The sequence below is a fragment of the Carcharhinus amblyrhynchos genome, chromosome 30, assembly GCF_965287045.1.
Source record: "Carcharhinus amblyrhynchos chromosome 30, sCarAmb.v2.hapA, whole genome shotgun sequence".
NCBI lineage: Eukaryota > Metazoa > Chordata > Chondrichthyes > Carcharhiniformes > Carcharhinidae > Carcharhinus > Carcharhinus amblyrhynchos.
In genome coordinates, this window is record NC_137353.1 from 7,853,880 (window position 1) to 7,876,190 (window position 22,311).

The window sequence follows — 22,311 nt, forward strand, 5'->3', positions numbered from 1 at the left end:
TTTCAAGTAACTTTGTGGCAGAATTAATCTAAGTCTTACTGTGACTAATAAATAAACAAAACTAAACTAAACCAACAGGCTATTCATCTATGAGAAGCATCACAACTGTGCCCAATGCTGCCCTCACTTGAGATCTACATCTGGACTTTGCAGCCAGGATCACTGGATAGTGATCATCAGCAAGGAGTCTGGATGTTGCTTAACACTGTCACTTTTAGTCAGGACCAAAGAGGGCAAATAATATGTCAAGTGTTGTGTCAAACCAACTAACTGTACAGACAAGGGAATTGAACCTGATTTTCTTGGTCTGCATGGTTTAACTTTTTAATACATGGTGCATTATCCATCGAACCATTCAGAGAAGTTGTATCTTTTCTAAAGTGCTCGGATTAAAATCATTATCCACATGAAATGTGCCTAATTTGAGCTTCTCTCTTAAAAATGAGGACATATTGTGGTTGTTTTCTTGCAGTTGTACAGATAGATTTCTTCAATAATTTTTCTATGTAAGCAGTTTCCTAGCATGTAATTTTAATCTTTTAATTTAAAAAAAATCCATATGTGTTGCTCCTGTTTTTCTACTTGTAAGTTGAATCACGAATGTGGATTTTGATAATGGTAATTACTTTACCCTTTTTACTTGACACCAGCATTATTCTTCTGTTCAATGTTTTCTTAGGTGAAGACTTGAATTTAGATTGTGTTCTCAGATGGGAGTATGCAAGGGTTTAATTTTAGCTGTGTTTAATTGATAGGTAATGAGGCAGTGAAATAGAAGTAACTGGATATTTTTATCAGCAAATTTGTTATTAAACATACCTTATTGATTTTATTTTAAATCTGTAAATATGATTTTGGATTAAATCAGTGCCCTTTTTTTTACATAGCAAATTTAACACAGAACAGAATTTGTTCCTTCATGACAAATCCCAAAAGGGTGTGATCTGCATTTGTTTAATCTCCTTCAAGGCTGAGGGCAGCGTTTCTATGTCTCCAAATAGGTGCTTAACATTTTATTTAGTTTGGTATTAGGCAGTGCTGTAGCATTGTTTCTTTAATAAAATAATCTACATTCAGCCTGTGGAATATAATTTCTAACTCTGAAATGTGGAGAGCTTTCTTCATAGAAATACATAAGAGACCATCGATGCTGAAGGGCAGAATACTTGAGCCAAGTTTTTTCAATACTTTATTTGTTGCATGTTGGAATGCAAGGCTAAACGAGTGTAACTGTTGTGATGAACTGAGTCTCACGTAGTAGACACTGTTTCCTCTAGATTTATAACTAAAACATTCAATTCTCCCGTTGCAATGAGCAAGTTCCCATCAAAACATACAGTACGTGTGTTTTATAAAAGTGCAAAGTACTTTCTTTAATGTAGAGTGAGCAGCTGCATAGCTACCCTGATGTATAATCTGTCAGGTCTAACATTATTGCACATATAGTAAGCTACCTGTGCAGTATATTTGATCTATTGTTCTAGTTGAGTCCATAGAGTCGAGATGGCTTAGCATTGCATTCATCTTTTAACTGTCCTATTCTGTACAAAATTGAACCTTGCATTTAATCAGCCCTGGTTGTCCATCTGTGCTGCCCACAGTTCTAGTTTGGGTGAAATGTGATGTTGTATGGTTAAAATATAAAGTTTCATGAATGTGTTAGTATCAGCTAGCTGTGTGGTTACTCTGTCTGCTCTATCAGCCTCAACTCAGTCGGAGCTCTCTTTCCTTTGAGATAGAATGTAGTCCAGAGACTTGAGTGTGCAATATAAACTGATGCATCAGACCAGTATTGAGGAAATGTTCAATTGTCGGAGGTGCCATGTTTTGCATGGGATGTTAAAACACGACCAGCATCTGTCTGTTGAGGGTATCATAACTGACTAAAAATTTAACTTGTTAACTCTGGTATTCTGTGATATGTAGCCCACCTTCTGGCTCCTTCAAGCCATGCTAGTATACAGGGTTTAAGTCAGGACAATGGTGGAACGCTCAATATGTGCCTGGATGAGTGTGGTTGCAATGACACGCTCTGTATGTGTAAGACTTGGCTTGATTAGAACTCCAGGTAGTGGATTTAATAATCACTTGCTCCACCACCAGTGGGAAATTTTTGTAATGTGCACTATCTACACTAGTTCAACAACATCCCCAGTGACCTCTGCCAGTAAACAATGAAAGGCAGCCATGTGGGATTTCTTCTCAATTGTCATCAGGACGGTGCCTGGAATTTCCTACCTTTGTGGGAGTGAGTTTCATCATAGCAAGGATTGTAGCAGTTCAAGAAGGCCTGACGTTTAAGGTCAACTCACTATAGGCCATAACTGCATCTTTTCACTCTTGTGAACTTTTCAGAAACAAAATCTTAGAATGATTACGTTGCAGAGGAGGCTTTTTGGCCCATTGTATCTGGCTCTCTGAATGAGCACTATAACTTAGTGCCATTTCCCTGCCTTTTCTTCGTGGGTCTGCATATTGTTTTTATTCAAATAATCATCTAATGCCGTCTTGAATGCCTCTGTTAAACCTGCCTCCACGAAACATCCAGGCAGTGCATTCCAGACTTGAACCACTCTCACTGTGTGAAAAGATTTTCACATCACACTTGCTTCTTTTGCAAATCACTTTAAATCTGTGCCTTCTCATTGTTAATCCTGTTACAAATGAGAACAGTTTCTCTCTATCTTGTCCAGCCATCTCACGATTTTGAACGTCTCTATCAAATCCCCTCTTAGGCTTCTGTCCAAGGAGAACAACCACAGCTTTTCCGCGCTATCTGCATACCTGAAATTTCTCATTCCTGAATCCATTCTTGGAAACCTCTTCTCCTATCCAAGCACTTTCTAAAATAAATGCAGTGAGAATTTCTTCCTCTACCACCCTTTTAGGCAGTGTGTTCCCGACCCTCACCACAATCTGGGTGAAAATGTTACTTTTCAACTCCCCTCTGAGCCTTTTACCAATTACTTGAAATATACATTTTCTGATTATTAATCTCCTTGCCAAGGGAAACAGGCCTTTCTTAGCCACTCTAGGCCCCTCAATTTTACACAACTCAGTTAAATTTCCCTCAGCCTCCTCTTGAGGGAGGGAGCAATCAGCTTGAACTCATGGAACGTCCAAAGGAAGCATTTGGCAGGCACACTTCATTTGACTTTTTCTTGCTGGTAAGAGTTCATTTAATGATTCCGAAACTGTGAACTATACTTTTCACTCATCCTGTTGATTCCATGAGAACAGGGAAATGTGAAGTGCAGGAAATTTGGAGAGGAAGACTTTGTCATAGTGTCTCTTTAGATGCACTGCATTTGAACTATGTTGGCAAGTGTTTTTACATTTGGATTTATTTTTTATGGCAAGCATATGTTTTTCTAAAGTTCTGATGGCAGATAACTATTGCTGTCCGGAGTCGGACAGAAGGTCAGACTTGTATAATGGCTTAATTGCATATTGTCTATCAAATGTAGTGCTTTGTATATTTGGAAACCCTAAGCCTTGTTTGGGGAGGGGGGGGGGTGATATCAGCTTGAATTGATAGAAAGTCTACAGGAAACGTTTGGCAGACACATATCATTTGGCTTTCTATTGCTTTTAAAGATTCATTTAGTGATTCCAAAACCATGAACTATACTTTTTATTGAATAACTTAATGTGTAAATGTTACTAAATCTTAAGTTTTGCAATTTCTTTGAAGTTGTGTTTGAATGGAGAAGAGATAAGAGCCAGGTTTTCATTTTTTTAACAAAGAGGGTCAAGCAACGAGACTGGAAACATCTCCGTTCCCTTGAAACTTAAACCCTTTTTTCCTTGAAGTGACGTAACTGAGTCAGTAAGAAGTCTCACAACACCACGTTAAAATCCAACAGGTTTATTTGGAATCACGAGCTTTTGGTGTTGTGAGACTTCTTACTGTGCCCACCCAAGTCCAACGCCAGTGTCTCTACATCGTAACTGAGTCAGTGTTGCGTTCTGGCAGGTTATCTGTACAGTGGATCAAGAATTGTGTTATTTTAACAGTACTTTTAATTGTTTTAAAAATCTTGTGATGTATTGCTGACTTTGCAGCTTACTAATGGTGTTCTGTAGGTATTTTGTAAAAAAAAATCTAATTGTGGAATGTATATGTGCTCGAAAGAAATTGTATGTTTGAATTTAAGACTCAAAATCTTCCTGGTGTCAATTGACAAAAGGAAGCTTTGCTTGTGTTAAAATGTTTTTGAATCATGGTTGCTTAAATGATCTTTATTAACTGGATTCTTGAGTGACCATATTGGCTTTCATGCTGTTTAGATACAGTTGGTGGTTGATCATGTTTGCATAATCATAAAAAAAGTTGCTTTCTTTGAAACTTGCCCGTATAACCTTGTTGAATTTATCCAGTGAAGGTACAGAATATCTGAGGGCTTCGGGGGCCATTGTTTATGTCTAGCTGGACTCCTGAGCTGTGTAGCTCAGTCATCCATGCACTCCTCTTTTATTTACCTACAATGGTCCACTGAGTGAGCCATCACCCTTCCTGTGTTCTTTCAAAGCTTGTTGATTCTCTTGAATCTCTTTTTTAAAAAATGTTCCAGCAGACTTCAGTGAGTTTTATAGACCGAGAGTTAAAATAGAACATAACTGTCTGATTTAATCAGTCACTAAACTATCTCTACTATTCCTGCTTATCTTTCATTCTCTGGGGCTGTCCCATAGCACAATGCCCACTGTTACTGCAAAACAGTTCAAACAAAAGGTGTTTTCATTCAGGAAAAGTAAAGTTTTATTGTTTCAGTTACAGAGACTGTTAAGTGTCTAGGATATTCAGCTGAGGCTGTCAGCTCCCCAGCTACATGCTTAGGCCTGTAGAATGCAGAGTACTTTGCTTGTAACTGCACCCGTTGTCTCCTTTCATTATCTGTTAATGGTGCTCAACATGACAGGGTTGTGTGATAAATGGAAGCTGCAGTGAAACCCGGAGCTGGATTCTTTGTCACTGAAAGCAGTGTTTGTGCTTGCAGTGTAGCCACAGATACATGTAGTCACTTTTAACAAGACATTGTAGGATGCATATTAAATAACTTGCTCACAGCCACTAAACTGAAGCTCTTTAATAGAAAATTGTGTTGCACTTTCAGCAAAGCCTGCAATGACTTTCTAATACATTGTTTGTTATTGGTCTCTGTGGAGACACAATGTAATAAGGCAAAAGAAAGGACTTGCATTTAGATAGCACCTTTCAAAGTATTTCACGGCCAATTTTGAAATGTAGTCATATTTGAAACATAGGGAAATTTAGCGGACAAAAAAACAGTGAAATATGTGACCAGATAATCCTTTTTAGTGATATAGGTTGAACTCCGCTGCTTTTCTTCTTCAAATATTGCCATGGTACCTTTTACATCCACCTGAGAGGTTAGATGTGTCTCGGTTTGACATTTCATCCACCTCTGACAATGCAGCACTCCCCCAGTACTGCACCGAGAACACAAAGAACATAACAGTTATTTGAGGATGCAATTAAATGAAGACACTGGCACTCATAGGATATTCAATCTGTAATGTGATAAAGGCATTGATGCCAGCCTGGATTTTGTGCTCAAGTCTCCAAATTGAGGTGCGAATCCAAGACTTTCTGACTCAAAGAAAGAGTGCTACCACCAAACCAGTTGCAGACACTTTACTCACATGGATAAATATATAGTACAGTATAATATGGATAAATACCTAACTCAAAAATAAAAGCAAAATACTGTGGATGCTGTAATCTGAAACAGTCATTAGTTCTGATGAAGGGTCATCTAGACTCAAAATATGGGCTCTATTCTCTCCCCGCAGATGCTGAGATTTTCCAGCATTTTCTGTTTTTGTTAAATACCTAACTCATTTGCTGAGTGAATGTTATACTTGGATCAGAGTTTTATTAGCTGCAGATAAAAATAGCCAGATGGGTATATTTATGACATAACCGTTAAATAATGTATTTATAATTGACACTATAAATAGGAAGTATTTGTATTTTTTCTTCCCACCCTCTCAAAAATAGAACATGGCATTAAATTTTTGCTATTCAGTTTGTAGAACACTAAATAATTGAAAAAAATGTCCTACTTGAAACAAATCTTATGCATTCAGGTGTTTGAAACTGAGTTATTGCATTTATTGGAATGTAGTAATCTTGCACATTTAAAAAAAACATTGTGTTTCCCATCTGAATGCATTGCAGTATCATTCAGGCTTATTTACTTCAAAGATTGAAATTTTAAAATCATCTTCACTGGTGTAAAAGGGCCTTCACCTTCAATAGTTGTTGTGCTGCTATTTTATGTCTTGCTAGTGAGAAGTGACTTGACTTCAGTTCTTTGGAACGCAGGATCAATTTTTAAAAAAAATTAACTATTGAGTTTGTCACCTCTCTTTACAGCAAAGGGTTAATATGTAGTTGCAATTGATTTGTATAGCTCTGCTATTGTTGCACCCAATTTACTAAAACACAGCTGCACAGCTGAATATGGCTGTTGCAGTGTGTTTGCCTGAAGAATATCGTCTAAAATCCCTCTTTTAAAATATATTGGCTCAAACAATGGGAAACAGCGCGGTTAGAAACAAAGTATATTAATGCTAATTTAGTCAAGTGGTTCTGTTTGCTGACCTGGTGAAAGGTTATTTAAAAACCCAACGCAAACTACTTTGGAGCATTTCATGTTACCCTCTCTAGTGAGCTTCAATCATAGTCCTCAAGAATTAATGAACGCTTTGTTGTTGGGAATAATAGTATTCATTGCTGTTTTCTTATTCCCCGTGTACATCCATAGTTGATTAGAAAAATTGTCTTTGATTAATTCACGGTTGAAAATGGCATGCCTGCTTCTGTGGTTTTGGGAATTTGGGATTGATTTCATCTATGACAGGTGTGGAACACTTACAAAGACACTTGGTTATGGAGCTTATTTTCAAGCAGTGTTTTTCCCATGAGGCGCCTCTTATTGAGAGGCTAATGTACAGTGTGTCTCAGCGCAGCAAGCTAAAGCTACGTGGTGTTCAATTTTTATTGATCTGTCATGCTTTCAGGACGAGAGAGGCATAACTGTTGATAAGCTAGCCTGATAAGAATAATATTTTTGTCTTTCATTTTATAGTCATGAATTTTGGTGACCCTATATTTTAATTAACTGCCATCTAAATGCTTGCTTTGAGTTCTTTTACAGTCTAAGGCACAGAAACAGTTCCTGGCCTGCTGCTTTGAATTGTCAAAAGACACTTGACAAACAGTTCTTTTTCCTGTCGATCCCTTTTTTGATCTGCATGTGTTCATTGGAGCTCTGCATTTATATTCCACGCGATAGCTATGGATCTGAGATGCAGATGACTCCAGGGATACTGTCTCTAATATCTTGCTTGCTGATGCATTTTCTGGCTGACCATGCCATTAAGAACAGTCATCAATCACAATCCAGCTCCTTTGTGTATTAGATTCCAGTCCTGGTTTTTCCTGGTGCTTGTTGTTGGAGGTTTGTTCTCCTTCACTGGTGTCTGGATAAAGAAGACTACGTCAGGCATGTGGAGTGTCTGCAGCACAGCTGAGCGTAGTGTGTGAAAGAAACCACAATCTGCACTGACTCCGGTAACCATTCAGCTCTGATTTCCTTTGCTGTACATGTACAACGGTGTGCTCTTTTTAACTTGGCAGCTCTGTCCTGGCCAAGCTTGACTGAGAAGCAAAGCAGCAGGCCTCTTTGTTAGCAAGTGCCTTCTCTCCATGGGCTGTGGCTGTTAACGGATACAGCAGCGCTGACATTGTTTAGCCTGGTTGTTGGATTAGGCCCAGGCCACGGAGAAGGTCCACTGGGGTCAGCTGAACAGCTGCTAGAATTGCGGTAAAGTTGTTGCTGTCTCCTCCAGGAATTCTGAAGATTAACAGATTGTACAGACTAGGCTGAGAGGAAGGGCTGGCATGAAAAAAATGAAAGCTGAAACAAAAACCTTTTCCTTTCAGTTATCTCTTTTATCACTATTTTTCTAATGTGGCAGAACTTGTGTGGGAGTGTCTGAAAGTGGAATGCCTTTTATGTTTTTGTCTGGTAACTGTACAAAGTATGTGATTAGCTTTTTATCATGTGTTTACACAATGCCTTAGATCTAGCAAACACTGACCACTAAAGTAAGACCTGCTTGACCTGTTAATGTATAAGGTTTGTTTTGTGGAGAAATCCAAAAGCTTTATTGCCTTTGTCTCATTATCATCTCCATGCTACTGTGTTGCACATGTGTCTCCGATCACCTCGGAGCACAGCGTGCCTAGTCAGCCACCCAGCAGTCTTAATTATACACAAAGAGAAAATTAAAAAGACAAAAAAAGTGTTTAATACACATACACACACAAAAAAACACTACTCTGGAACTGTTGATAGAAAAGCTTCCGAAACCTAGAGTACTTGAGTGATTATTGTACTTTGGCAATTGGTGCTTGGCAGGCAGCTCCAGGAATGTCATTCGATCTGACTGCATGATAGAATTGGCTAGGATTACATTAGTATTTTCTATGGCTGTTGAAAGTGATGCATCAGCGAGTGGTCTTCAGTAACAAATTTTAATGACTTGGTGTGTTTGTTTTAGTGGGTTTACGCATTAGTGTGTTTGCTTGAGTTTTGTTTCATGTTTCTGAGCTTCAACTCTTCATTCAATGTGTCTGAGATTACAGCAAGCAGGATCTGAATATACAGTGCACAATTTCCTCTGTTATCTTTGTTTCCTTATTCCCCAGTGACCAGAACAAAATACCACAATACAACTACAATGGCAAGCTCCTAATTACTGCTGTAAAATGAATTTTGCCTGTATTGGTTGAGTACACTGTAAAACATCTTGCACTATTTACGTCTTTTTTTCTGTTTTGATGTGTTGCACTGTTATGTTTACAACAGCTGTGCTATTGTCCACAGGAAGCAGAGATCAGAAAGAATTTGTGTAAATTTGACAAATGGATTTATAGCACCAACCTGCACTATGCTTAGAAACAACATATTCTTTGAAATCTGGAACCAATATTTCCATATCACATAAGCTGTAACTTTTATCTTTTTATACTCCTTGCAGCAAATGCAAGTGTGGGAAGGAATGTGAATTGTATATACAATACTCTGATTTGTTGTACATTTAGGGGAGACAGTGTTTCAATGAGCAAACACTTAAAACATAAAACTACTTGTATTATCACCTTTAAATTCTTCATTTTTAGGGCACTCAAGTATAATCAATACTTCTGATTTTTTAACAAAAATAAAAGTCTTACAGTTCCTTACATTTGTTATTCTGCCTTTTTGCAACACGTATAGCAAGGGAGGTAACAGAGAATTATTTCAAATGCAGAATCTAAATGAAACTATTTTTGACACTGATAATTCAGTGTTAATCTTGACCTGCACAGTTCTCATTGGGGTTTGCTAATGGCAGCACAATGCTGCAGCTTTAAAGTGTAGTATCTTTTAAGGCCGCTTTTAGCTCCATGATTAATAATTTCACAACAAGGGATACTTCTGGCAATGCAATGAAATTTTAGGAAAAGTAATTTGTGGGCTTTTATAGCATCCACAGTTTTGGTTGTAAATATAGCGCCTTCTGAAATGGGGGTCATGGTCATGCCAGCTATTGTGTCAGTGAACGACAAATGAGATGAATCATCCATTTTACAGTGGCAGTTAAAAGATCATTTCATTACTCGTTCTTCAAATGAATTAATGCTAAACTTTTGTTATTATAAGCTTATAAATGACTTCAAAGCTCTTTGTTTAACTTGTACGTGAACTGCATTTTAAAGCTTTGAAATAATAGATTCTGGGATAACATGGGCCTGGACCAATCTAAATTTAGTTGATACAGGCAGATGCTTTCTGCCATTTAAAGACTAGACCTATTTTAAAGCACAATTGCCCAAAATGTCACTGATCTCATGAGATCGCATTCATAAGTCAACAAGCCTGAAGTAACCCAAGTCAGTAAGTGAAGTAACGCTGGTGGAAAATGTATCAAAGTGCAAATGATTTCATTTAAACCTGGAAAATGAATCAAAACAATATTTAACTGAGCCATGAGCCCCTAACTAGGAAGCAGTTAAGGTGCGTGGCTGTATTTCTAGCAGTTTTCAAAGCAGCCTAATTTCTCAGAGCAGTTTGTTAAATACACCCAGTTGAAACACCATAATGTTGGCCACCAGACGTAAGTTGTGAGTAATGTGCACATTATATCTGCAGAATGGCTCCTTTTTGGGCAAACTTTTCATGATTTATGGTGCTAAGTAAGATCAGTAGAGCATTAGTGTCATCACCAGCTTCACGGTGCACAATCTGCTTGTAGTTCCAACAAAGTCCATAATGCAAGTGGCAAGGTTTCAGATGTTCCTTTTTGGCCTTTACAAATATTATCAAACTGAGTCTTTGACTCCAAGAATGTGCAAGTTTAATTTCTTTTAACCTATTTGTATATAATTAAAGAATAGCAAAACAGCACTGGCATTTCATATCCCAGAATGAGGCATGTTCTTGTGCTGAATTAGAGGAGTTGTGGGGTGTCCTACTCCTAGAATTGAATTACTTCAAGGTTTTTGCACTGATTTAAGTGCACTTACAAAAGATATCCTGGTGCTTTAGATAAAACATGATTTCAATTTTATTACAACAGTAATTTTTTCCATATTGGTTGAGATCTCTTGGCATGACATGTTGATGCGAATTCTTTGTGTTGCTTCAGTTATGACATTTAAACTGCAGTAAGGTAAAATTCACTTTCTGAAGAGGTGACATTTGAAGAAGTGAATGGTTAAAAAAAGTTTTATTCTAGAAACTTAAACCTTGCTGTCACTCGTATAAATATTTGAATGCCAGTTGAAATGTTTTCTACATACAATGCTTGGTGTAGCAAAATGATATTTATCAAATAGACTGATGTAAAGTTTATGTCAGAGCTGTTAGTGTGGCAAGTGGGTAAGTACTTTACCTCCATATATAACAATAGAAAAGGAAGCGAAGGTTGTAAAATTTATACCAGCCTCATGGGAATCTGTTAATGTGTTTGTTTTTTTTAGTGTATACTATATGCCATGGTACAGAAGTGAAAATTTCTGAAATAATGTTGACTGTAAGTCCTGAGTTTGAAGAAAAACAAATGTTGTGACCTTTTAAACCTGTTCCAAACAAAATATGTCTCATTTTATGAAGGCATTTATAATAAAAATTGAGGAAATAATATTCACCAAAGGATGCTAAACTAGCCCAATTTAAACCATGGAGGACTGTTCTAGACATAAGCCGTAAAAATGACTGTTTATCCATTTTAGATTTTATTTATGTGAAATATAATCTCTGAAAAGAATTGCTGGCAGTCTGTGGTTTTTGAAATCATTTAACTCTTACAGATGCCAGGTTAGGGTATAATACTGGTGTTTTGAATTTTTTTAAATAATTAAGAAGTGTAAAAAGTATTAAGACATGACTGGTTTTTGGAATGAAAGATAAAATTAGAAAGTACTTTGTTCCAAGATTATGTGATGTGGATATAGAGAAATAATCGTGTGATTGTTTGTTTGGTCTCATGATTGAATAGCTAACATCCATTTTGAAAACCAAACTATTCAAATTTAAATTGAACCCAGGAATTGCATAGGTAAACTGTAGCAATTTTTCTTCTGTCACTACACACGTGATGACCATAATTTTGATTAGGCTTTGGGAAAGGTTCAGACATTTGTATATCGTGAACATTATAATTAAATAAGCAGTTCAGATTCAAACATCACTCATGGAATGAGCATTCCCAGAAATCTGAAGCTTTGATTACAAACTTTGTGTTCAGTAAACAAACATTTTAATTTTTATTTCAGGAACAATACCATTGGATTTTAATCTGGTTGTGATTTTTAGGAAATTATTTATTTCTCTCAAATGAAAGCAGAGGATAGTAAATTCATTTTAGGTAAAGTAAAATTTCAAATTCATTAAAGAACTTCGTGCAGATTTCATTTTTTCAAACAGTGATTGAAATTTTATGTTTCATCTTTTTTCTGCTTTCGTGTAAAGAAGGAATTAATAAACTTTTTGTGGCAGTAAACTTCCGCTTTCAACAATCTTATTGGACTACTTCAGATACTAATTTTGGTGACAGTTGAGATCTCAAAATGTCTGAAACTTTTGACGCACCAAATGGGGAGCTGCTAAAATGTTGAGATGTTACCCTTTTCTGTTCCTTCGATATTGGCCTGTAATCTTAACTCCAAAGTGCAGGTTAGAGTGCTGATTGAGTGCATGTGGGTTGCTATAGTAGTTCACAGAATTATAGCCCATTCGGCCCATCGAGTCTGCACCGACCACAATTCCACCCAGGCTCTACCCCAAATTCCTACATATTTACCTGCTAACCCCTCTAACCTGCGCATCTCAGGACACTAAGGGGCAGTTTTAGCACGGCCAATCAACCTAACCCGCACATCTTTGAACTATGGGAGGAAACCCACGCAGACATGAGGAGAACGCGCAAACACCACACAAACGTGACCCAAGCCGGGAATGGGACCCAGGTCCCTGGAGTTGTGAAGCAGCAGTGCTAACCACTGTGCCGCACAGTTGAATTGAGCCGATTTGATTTGATTTATTATTGTCACATGTATTAACATACAGTGAAAAGTATTGTTTCTTGCGTGCAATAAGACACAGCATACCGTTCATAGAGAAAGAAACAAGAGCATGCAGAATGTAGTGTTACAGTCGTAGTTAGGGTGTAGCGAAGGATCAACTTAGTGGAAGTAAGTCCATTCAGAAGTCTGACAGCAGCAGGGAAGAAACTGTTCTTGAGTTGGTTGGTGCATGACTTCAGACGATTCCATCTTTTTTCTGATGAAAGAAGGTGAAAGAGAGGATGTCCGGGGTGCATGGGGTCCTGGTTGCTTTGCCGAGGCAGTGAGAAGTGTAGACAGAGTCCATGGATGGGAGGCTGTTAACTGTTTGTCTTAGAATTTAAATAAGTAGCTATTTTGGAAGAAACCGCCCATGTGATACAGAGAATGCTCCTTCAACATCACCTTGCCATTAGTTTTTTCACCTACATGAAAAAAACCATCATTTTGGAAGTATATGTTTATGATACGTGGATGGTCATTGATTACTCCTTAATTACTCATGCAATACTGGATTTCTACTGCTGGCTAAAATGAATTGGAAAAACTGCAACAATCAGTGTTCAAATGTTTGGTTTTCAAATATTGGACAATTCTATCCAGTTCAAATTTGCAACTGATTTGAAAATGGATTTTTTTGCATTGCTGGACAGGAAAAGCTCACATTCCACCTTGTACAATAACAGGCTGTATTAGACAGTGTGAAGAAAAACTTTGCACAGATGGTCGTTAAGATCTAGAATATATTAGGAGCAATTGGACGTTGGACAGGTATTTGAAGAGGACTAATTTGCAGGGTTATGTGGAAAACATTGGTGTACGGGACTAATTTGAAGAGCCGATGAATGGCCTTCATCTATGCTGTAAGAATCTAGTATTCTACGATTATTCTTGCGACAAAAAAACTGCTAACCATCCTTCTGTGTTTCAAGGCATTTAATCACTGCCTTTGGATAAATGAAAAATTGCTGCCCAGAAGGCTAAAATAGATGTGAATTTGTGTGAGGAGTTGGATACTGTCCTGCTTTCAAATTAGATTTGTTTGGAGTTTTAATTTCAGGAATGTTCAATTATAATGGTATTTTGTACAATTTGAACTTCAAACATTGGGCTCAATTTGTGTTAAGTTTGCATTGTTGTCGTAAGAAAAGGTTACCATGCCACTTCTCTCTTGAAGTAATAATTCAGCCAGTGCTGGAATATGGTTAGCATTGCTGCCTCACAACGCCAGGGACCTGGGTTCAATTCCGCCTTGGGTGACTGTGTGGAGTTTGCACATTCTTGTGTCTGTGAGGATTTCCTCTAGGTGCTCTGGTTTCCTTCCACTGTTCAAAGATGTGCAGGTTAGGTGGATTGGCCATTCTAACTTGTCCCTTAGTTTCCCATGATTAGTAGATTAGGGGGATTAGTGAGATAAATGTGTATGGATAGGGTGGGGGTGGGTCTGAGTGAGATGTTGGACAGTCAGTGCGGGGCCGAATGGCCGCCTCTACTGTAGGGATTCTATGATTTTATGGACCACCCTCCACCTTCAGCACCATGCCCAATGGCCATTATCCACATATGTTTTTCAAAATAAGTTTGATGGGGCAGGAACAGGCTGACTCAGTGGGCCTATCGTGGCAGTCCTGTTGTGGATTTTGGGAAGGAGGTAGAAGCAGGCTGTTCAGGGTTGGGAGACTGAGGTTGAAGGCTGTGGAGGAAAGATCTCTTGAGGAAATAAGGTCATTGACAGTCCTGGAAACAGTGGCTTGTTGTGGTCTGGGGGGAGGTAGGAGGAAGTGTCCGAGAGTTGCTGCTCAGCCTGTACAAGGTAGAGGTCCTTGCGCCAGCCAACTGCCCACGTCGGTGGGTTTGATAACCAGGTCAGGATTGGACGTAAAAGAATGAAATACAGCAAGTTTGGAAAGAGGCAAATTAGTGGGTGAGAGGAGTGGAGAGATTGTTTCATGCTGACAATTTGCGATGAAAAGATCAAGAGCAGGTAAGAGGCCAAAGGGAGAGGTCCAGGTGGAGAGGAAATAGTAGAAGTGGGTGAAAGGATTTGCTGAATAGGGGGAGGATTCCTACCCAAAAAATGTGAGCATGCAGATTCGAAACGTTGTCTCTATTCTCTCCCCACAGATGCTGTCAGATTAGCTAAGATTTTCTAGTTTTGTTTTTGTTTCCGATTCCAGCGTCTGCAGTATTTTGCTTTTATCCACATATGTTATTTAATGGTGAATCTTGGCATATTATTCACTCACGGGGCATTATCCAGTTGAATCTGGCCCTTTCCCTGCCCATTCGTCACAAATGTGCACTTTTAGGATGGATGGCTGGGGCAGGAACAAGATCTGGTTGATTTTTTTTTCTGGTAAAAATTCATTAATTTGACAGAGATTAGACTTTGAACTTGGGGCTGCCTTTGACTGTAGGACTGAGCTCCAAATTGGATGAACTTCGTTATTGGTTACCTAGATAATTTACCAAGTTTTAATCCATTCCACTTCTAACAAAAGTAAAAAATTGCTTTTGCAGGACTTGGTTGGTGTAGGATTTTTGAAACTTGGGATTTTCCTTTATTATGACACAATTGTGACTACATACATATTAACTAAGAGTCTGTTAAATATTTAAAGCTGAAGATGGTATAGATTTTTGTTGGATGCCTGTTTTTGAACAGAGTTCTAGTATATACAGTCATACACAATGACTTCTGCTTTCCTGCCAGCTGGTAATGTTTTATCTTGCAGGAATCACAAATCATTATAATTAGTGTCCTTGAGGGAAGGAAATCTGTCATCCTTACCTGATCAGGCCTACATTTGACTCCAGACAGCAGTGTGGTTGACTCTTAAATACCCTCTGAAATGGCATTACAACCATTCAGTTCAAGGACAATAAGGGATGGACCATAAATGCTGGTCTAGCCAGCGACGCCCAGAAATAAAACAAAGCTTAAAATTTATACTAATTATAAACAGGCATAATATAAAGTGTGGAATTAGTTTTAACGTTCATTAGTCCTTTCCTAAAGTCCTGAAAAGATATGAGACGGACATGTCTGACGTGCTTGTTTTTGCTTTGTACATGGCAGTTTTGAGAGCTCAGGGATGTTGCAACCTAATGAGCTAAAGATGTCAGCAAACCCCATTCTTGAATCTGATACATACAGATACTTGCAGATAGGTTTTTTGTGTAGTAAATCTTCACTGTATGTACATTTTTAAATGCTCATTTATATATTGTAACTGTCAATATTATTTTGCCTGCCTATATTTCCATAACGATTCCTGCTGACAACACTACATATTACCTACTGAATAGTTTTGTATTTGTTGCAAAAGAATTTTGTTTGAAAACATTGATCACTTTGGCAGATGTGTATAAATATTTAATGACCAAAACATCCAATAATAGCACCAATTGAGGCAAGATGATGCTTTATTCTGCTGAAATAATAAGTGTTAAAGCATTTGGGTGGCTATTTTATAACCTGGTGCTATATTCTCAAGTGTTTAGATTTTTGCTTTTTGACATTATGTACAAAATGATGTAAATTAATTTTTTTGATTTTGACACATAGTACTTACATACATAGAGAATATTGTACAGACAGGACTAAACACAAGGTAGTATTTAAAACGGATTTACAAAGTAGGAAAGCAAAAATTGAATCATTAAGTAAGTCTTACAACTTGAGGATTATTTGAGTAATGGTGTTTAGTTCCCCTTTTTAATTGAAGAATCTCTTCCATTAAAATTTTATTGGGGTTTGTGGTAATCGATTTTGAAGTCATGAATGTCACTGCATTGATTCAGCAAATATAAAGAGCATTAGTGGTCAGCTGAAATACATATAAATTGGACAAGTTATCTTTTTGGTCTTCCAAGTTGGGACAGTCTCTTGTTTTGCAACCAAAGTTCATAACCTATTGTGCCTGAACCAGGCAAGTCCTATGTTGCTGCATACAGTTATGTTAGCTAGAGCTGCAACAGGTTTAATGCATGAAAATATGGCGGCTGGGCCCAGTTAATTATGGGAGAGGATGTGTGTCCGTCCACTGGGGGTGGTTGGGGGGCGGGCAGGGCAGGAGAGCTCCCATGATTAAGTTGGCTGGCTATTGAGCCAGTTGACACCAAATATCCTTGAGCCCCCTGGAATTTAGTGGTGGCTCAGGAATTACAGGCAAGAGACAAGGCTTTTTGGTGCCTCCCAAAGGCAGCCCAACAAACCTTGTTGGGTTTTGCATGTGGCCATGGAGAGGTGTGCTCTTTCAAAGGCGTGGAGCCTGATCAAGGGACTGTGTATTAGGAAGGGGATGGACTGACCCCCTTGTTTCCCCAACGACCCCTTCTCCACGATCCACGTTCCACCCTCACTTGTGTCCAGGGATCTCTGCTGAAGAACCTGGAGCAATATAGACAGTTCAAGGAGGTGATGCTGGCCTCCCATTGATTGACAGCTCTCAGACTGGATTTCTGCTCCCAGCGTCCTGATTCCCAGAGAATGCCCAACACTGGTCAGTCAAGTGCCTGATCATTGCTTAATTGAGTTAGGCCTCCTCTCAGAAGCTATGTGGATTTCCCAATGACTGTGGGGCTTCTGCAGGGGAAAGGTCTGCAAGGAGGCGGAGGGGTGCAATGTAGGCTGTCCACCAGGGGGACTCATCAGGAAAGTCCTGGTACCCCATGCTGGAAACCCTTGTTGTGGGAGAACATGCTTCTGATGAAGATGGTGGGGGAGGGTGATCTAATGTCCGTGGGGGTGTGAGAGGAGGTCTCCCAGTTCAGTAGGAGATTAGGACACATCTTGCAATGGCATCACAATCACTCAGCTTCACCAGCGTGCTTAGGCATTAGATAGTGTGGGGGAACTCAGCCAAAAAAAGGTCTGGAACTTTTCAGACTTTTTTGACACTCCAAAAAATTTTCTTGGGAAGATTGCGCCCAATAGTTCTGACATGTAGCACTCCCTCAGTACTGCACTGGACTGTCAGCCTCATGTCATGCTTCGATAAATTATAAAATTTCAGCTGATACTTTAAAATTGTGGACACAGACTATTAAAAGATGTCTCATTGCTCAGTTAAAATCTTCTGCATTCCAAGACCTTCACTTCATCTAAATATTAATGTGTCTGAGAAAATACAGGTCTGCTATGAAAGCAACTGAGACAGTCATAAATTGTATTGAATTGTGCCTCCTCCTTCTGTATCTGACCTTTGTGGGTGGAATAGTGTATATGAGTCGAGTGAGTTGAGATATTGAGCTTCAAACATCAACAGAGGTGTATAATAATTAATATACCTTTTTTAAAACGCAAAAGATATGCTGATGGGATTCAAATTGGGGCAATCATTCTGAGGATAAGATGGCACACATTTTACCTACATGCATATTGATCATGGGAAATAAGAAGGAACACACAGATTTTGTCTGTTTTACTTGATTATTATGCTCAAGTGTGGACTTTGAATCAGAGGGCTGTGGATTCAGTCACAAGAATGCTACCAATGAAGCCATGGCTGACATTGGATATAGTTGTGGATTCGTTGAGGGATATGGCCCTAATTTTAATGGTATGTTGTGGTTGGCAACAGTATTCAACTGAGATAGGAGCAGCCTGTTTCTAACTAGTTCAATTTTATTTTAATTAGCTGTTAGCAGCAGCAAATGTGTTAGTTATTTTGATGACAATATGGAATGTCATTATCTCCACGTTATCAACAGAAATGCATCTGTTGGCCTATCTTAAATTTTAAAACTATTATCGTCTGCTTCATTTGTCTTTGTTAAGTTGTTTGCATTTGCTTAATATGTGTTCAAATTATATCTATTTACTCATGGCCTCCCTAACTTACTTAATGGAGATTTCAGCTTTGGATTGTGCTCAGCTGAATATTTTGAGGCATGCAGGCAATTTACTTTTGTAGTTCCACTGTTAGTTATGGATTACATCTGGATTTGACTTGCTGAAGATGCTTTATAGGGTTATGTTCTTTTAAATCAAAGGCTTTTTTCCCTGGATAGTGATTGGTAATTCAGATTCTGTTTACTATAGAAATCATTTCATGTTTTCTTTCAAGTCACTTCAATAAAGAATACAAGCATTTTACATGTCGGCATTTTAAATTGCTGTTTTGGTTCTTAATAGGGCCTATTAAATGAGACTCACAGTTTTAGCCAATGAATTTGCAATGAGCTGACATTTTGGTGTACTATAAATGAACCTTTCCCCATCAGTTCTGGATTTATGAATCACTTTTCACAGGTTTGAGGGAGAGGGAAAGAGACGAGTGGTGTGGATGTTTTAAGTAAAAATAATTTCTGTGATGATCCTGACAGTTAATGTTGACTAGTCACGATAATTTCCATTATAGATGTTTCGATTAGTTCATTGTTGCTAATTAGTGGACAAGTTGCATCTGAAACATGTCCTTTTGATGGGATTAGTAATTGAATGAATAGAAATCCTGAAATTTCAAGCTTTATTGAACTTTTTAATGGGATTCATTAAAAAGGAGATGAAAAGCTACTCTGCCATTTCTGTACTTTATATACAGTAATATAGCTGCATAATTTATAACTAGATTATAGACCTCTTTGAAATGTGCATAGTCTAGAGCTTTTGCTCATGAAGTGTCCTTTACTCCATTAAGATTGAAAAAAACTGATTTTCACATTGAGTGATTCTACTGATCTGTTCCAGTGGACTTATGAGTCTGCTTGTCGACAATGATGGTGCACTGTTGTCCATGAAATTATTCCAGAACCACTATATTAGTAAAACCTGGGTGGGGGATATTTGGTGTATGTGAATTGGGTTGCATTCATTATTAGCATTGTACCATCAAAAATGGCTGGACCACATCATGTCATACATGGGGATAAATTTCTTGGAAGACAAGATAGTTTTTTTTCCCACCTTTTTTGCCTCTTGCAACAACTTGCACAGTAAAGTAGTGAGCCATTGGTGTACATGGTTGTATACTACTTCAAGACACACCGTTTTAATGCCGAGGTGTTAAGCCAAGTCCCTAGCTGCTCTCTCAGGTGGACATAAATGATCCTGGGGCAAGAGTTAGAGAAATGCACCCCAGTACTATGGACCATATTTGTGTCTCAACCAATATCACTAAAACAGATTATTTGATCATCATTACATTCTTTGTATGGGATGTGGCCATGCAAATTGGCTGCCATCTTTCTTATAATATTACAGTAAGTTTATTTATTAGTGTCACAAGTGGACTTGCATTAAAACTGCAATGAAGTTACTGTGAAAATCTCCTAGCCTGTTTGGGTACACTGAGGGAGAATTTAGCATGGCCAATGCACCTAACCAGCAACATTTTTTGGACTGTGGGAGGAAACCGGAGGAAACCCACACAGACATGGGGAGAACGTGCAAACTCTGCACAGAAAGTGAGCTAAGCAGAGATCAAACCCGGTCCTTGTTGCTGTGAGGCAGCAGTGCTAATCACTGTCCTGCCATTCCAAAACTATCATGTTAGCTGTAAAATCTTTCCAGTCATTCTGAGATATTGAAAGGCATTATATAAATATAAGCATTTCCTTTCTTCAATCCATCCATCCCTCCTCTCGCCCAGGATGGGATGGACTTGATCTATTCTTCTCACATACTCATGTGATTGACTTTAAAAAATGACATGAGAATTTTGTTGGTGCACAGTGGCAAAGAGTGAGGAGTAAGGAACAGTTTGATTGCTGTAGTTTGTTGTCTTTGTGCTACCTCAAGGGTGAAGAAGAGGAATTTGAACAAAACTTTATTTCTGGGTTTTGCTCGTCTCTTCTGATGGTTATGTAGAATACTTTCATGCTGTAACTATATTTGGCTTTTGCCTGTGTGCCCTTTCAATAGTGCGTGGAACCAAAATTAAAACTGAATGATATGAAAGGTGGAGAGTATTCAATAATTGCATTCCAGAAGAGAAGAAAACAAATTGCTTTAAGAATTCTGGTGCTGTGGTGCATTACAAAGTAACAACAGCAACAACTTGCATAGTACCCTTAACATAACAAAACATCCTGAGGCACTTCACAGGAGCATCATAAACTTTATATGGCACCGAGCCATATTGGGAGATTTGGGGCCAGATGAATAAAAACTTTGTCAAAGAGGTAAGTTTAATACATTTCCAACCGTCAGGCAAGCTCAGATTCGGAGGTCAGCTTTACTATGTATGTTGATACACATCCTTCCCTTTCCATCAACACATTGAATTTCAAAACTAACTTTATCAGGCTGTTGATTTGACATTGAATCGTAGATCAGATGATTGAGATAAATTAATTTGTTACTCGGCTATCCTATATGAACTCTGTAATCTTGTCCCTTGATGCTTTCTGCTTGCTTAGGTTACACCAGTTGGTGCACAGTTTTGGTGTCATGTTTTACTGGAAGGCAAGCTTCAAACTCCATGTTCTATCTATTAGCATGGCCTCTTGCTTTGCTTTCCACAGTGTTTCTTGTTGTTCTTTGCTGCCACTCCAGACTTATCCACGAATTTATCACGGGCTTTATTTCCCCAAATACTTTGTGGCCCGTTTGAGCTTCACCCTACCCAAACTCCAATTTGTTTAAAACTTTGGTGAATATTCTCACCCACATCAAGTCCTGCTAGCTCAGGAGCCTTTGTTCCCTGTCCCTCTACACATTGATTTCAAAATTATTTCTCAAATGTCTCCATTTCTTTGCTGCTTCTGGAACTCTATAGCCCAGCTCGTATTCTCCAGTTCTCTTGCTTCCTGTACTCACTCATTTACTTTCCCTTATTAGCAGAACTGTCAGCTGTCTTGGCCCTACTCTTTGAAACACTACGCTCCTAAACCTTTTTGCCCTGCTACTTTTTTTCTCCTGCTATTAACATCCTCCTGAAGAGAGAATTTCTAGGTATGGCTTCATCCACGTTCATTCCTTTGTATTGTGGGCTACGTTGTGGACACCATGTAAAAGAATGATTTTCTCAGAAACGTTTTGGTTCATATTTTGGTGTTGTACAAAGTGTTTACTATTGATTCATGCCCTTCTCATCAATTGTGTTTCAGAAGTTAAATTAATGTTCAAAGTAATTACCATGGGTGAACATGAGACCTTGCTGAGCCAATTAAAAAAAAGTCTTTGGAGCTGTAATCTAATAATTGCAGCATTAATATTTTTTTCCCCTTCCTCCATGATGCTTCCACTTAGTTTGGTGACAGCCAACCCTTGTACTCCAAAATCTGACACATTCTGAGTTGGAAAGTATTAAATCTGTTTATTCCCATAGCAAGGACATTTATCCAAATGAGCAGATCCTGTATCATAACTTATTGTCGACTTTTGCTGTTTATTGTTTGTTCTGGTCTTCCCATTGGATAACTAATGTCATATCTAACAGTTCCCTGGTGTGTATCCTTTCTTCATAACTGGTTTTCCCACCTGTCATTCTTTCAGTTCCAATGCTCATATCTATTGATAGGAAAAGCATCAGTGCCTGATCACTTCAAATTTCTAAAGCATTTATAAAACATTTTTTCTACTTAAACATTGCCCAAAAATGAGAAGATGAATTTATGGTGTGGCAGTTCTGAAGGTTGAAGTAATTTATTTTCTGTCAGCAAATTAGACTTTTAATCAGCATAGACTGTGTATACTGTAGTTGAGTGTATGTTGTCATCTT

At 38.3% G+C, this 22,311-nt stretch overlaps 1 protein-coding gene across 5 annotated transcripts in view; it reads left to right on the forward strand.

The window, feature by feature from the left end:
- Nucleotides 1–22,311, forward strand: part of rerea (arginine-glutamic acid dipeptide (RE) repeats a) — a 529,737-nt gene that overhangs the window by 68,342 nt on the left and 439,084 nt on the right. Inside the window, exon 1 of one of the 5 annotated variants that reach the window (XM_080215242.1) lies at nucleotides 7,532–7,603. The exons of the other annotated variants lie outside the window; for them this stretch is intronic. The gene's annotated coding sequence lies outside the window, so the exon portion shown is untranslated. Of the gene's footprint in view, nucleotides 1–7,531; nucleotides 7,604–22,311 lie in introns of those variants that run through there. 5 annotated transcript variants of the gene reach the window in all.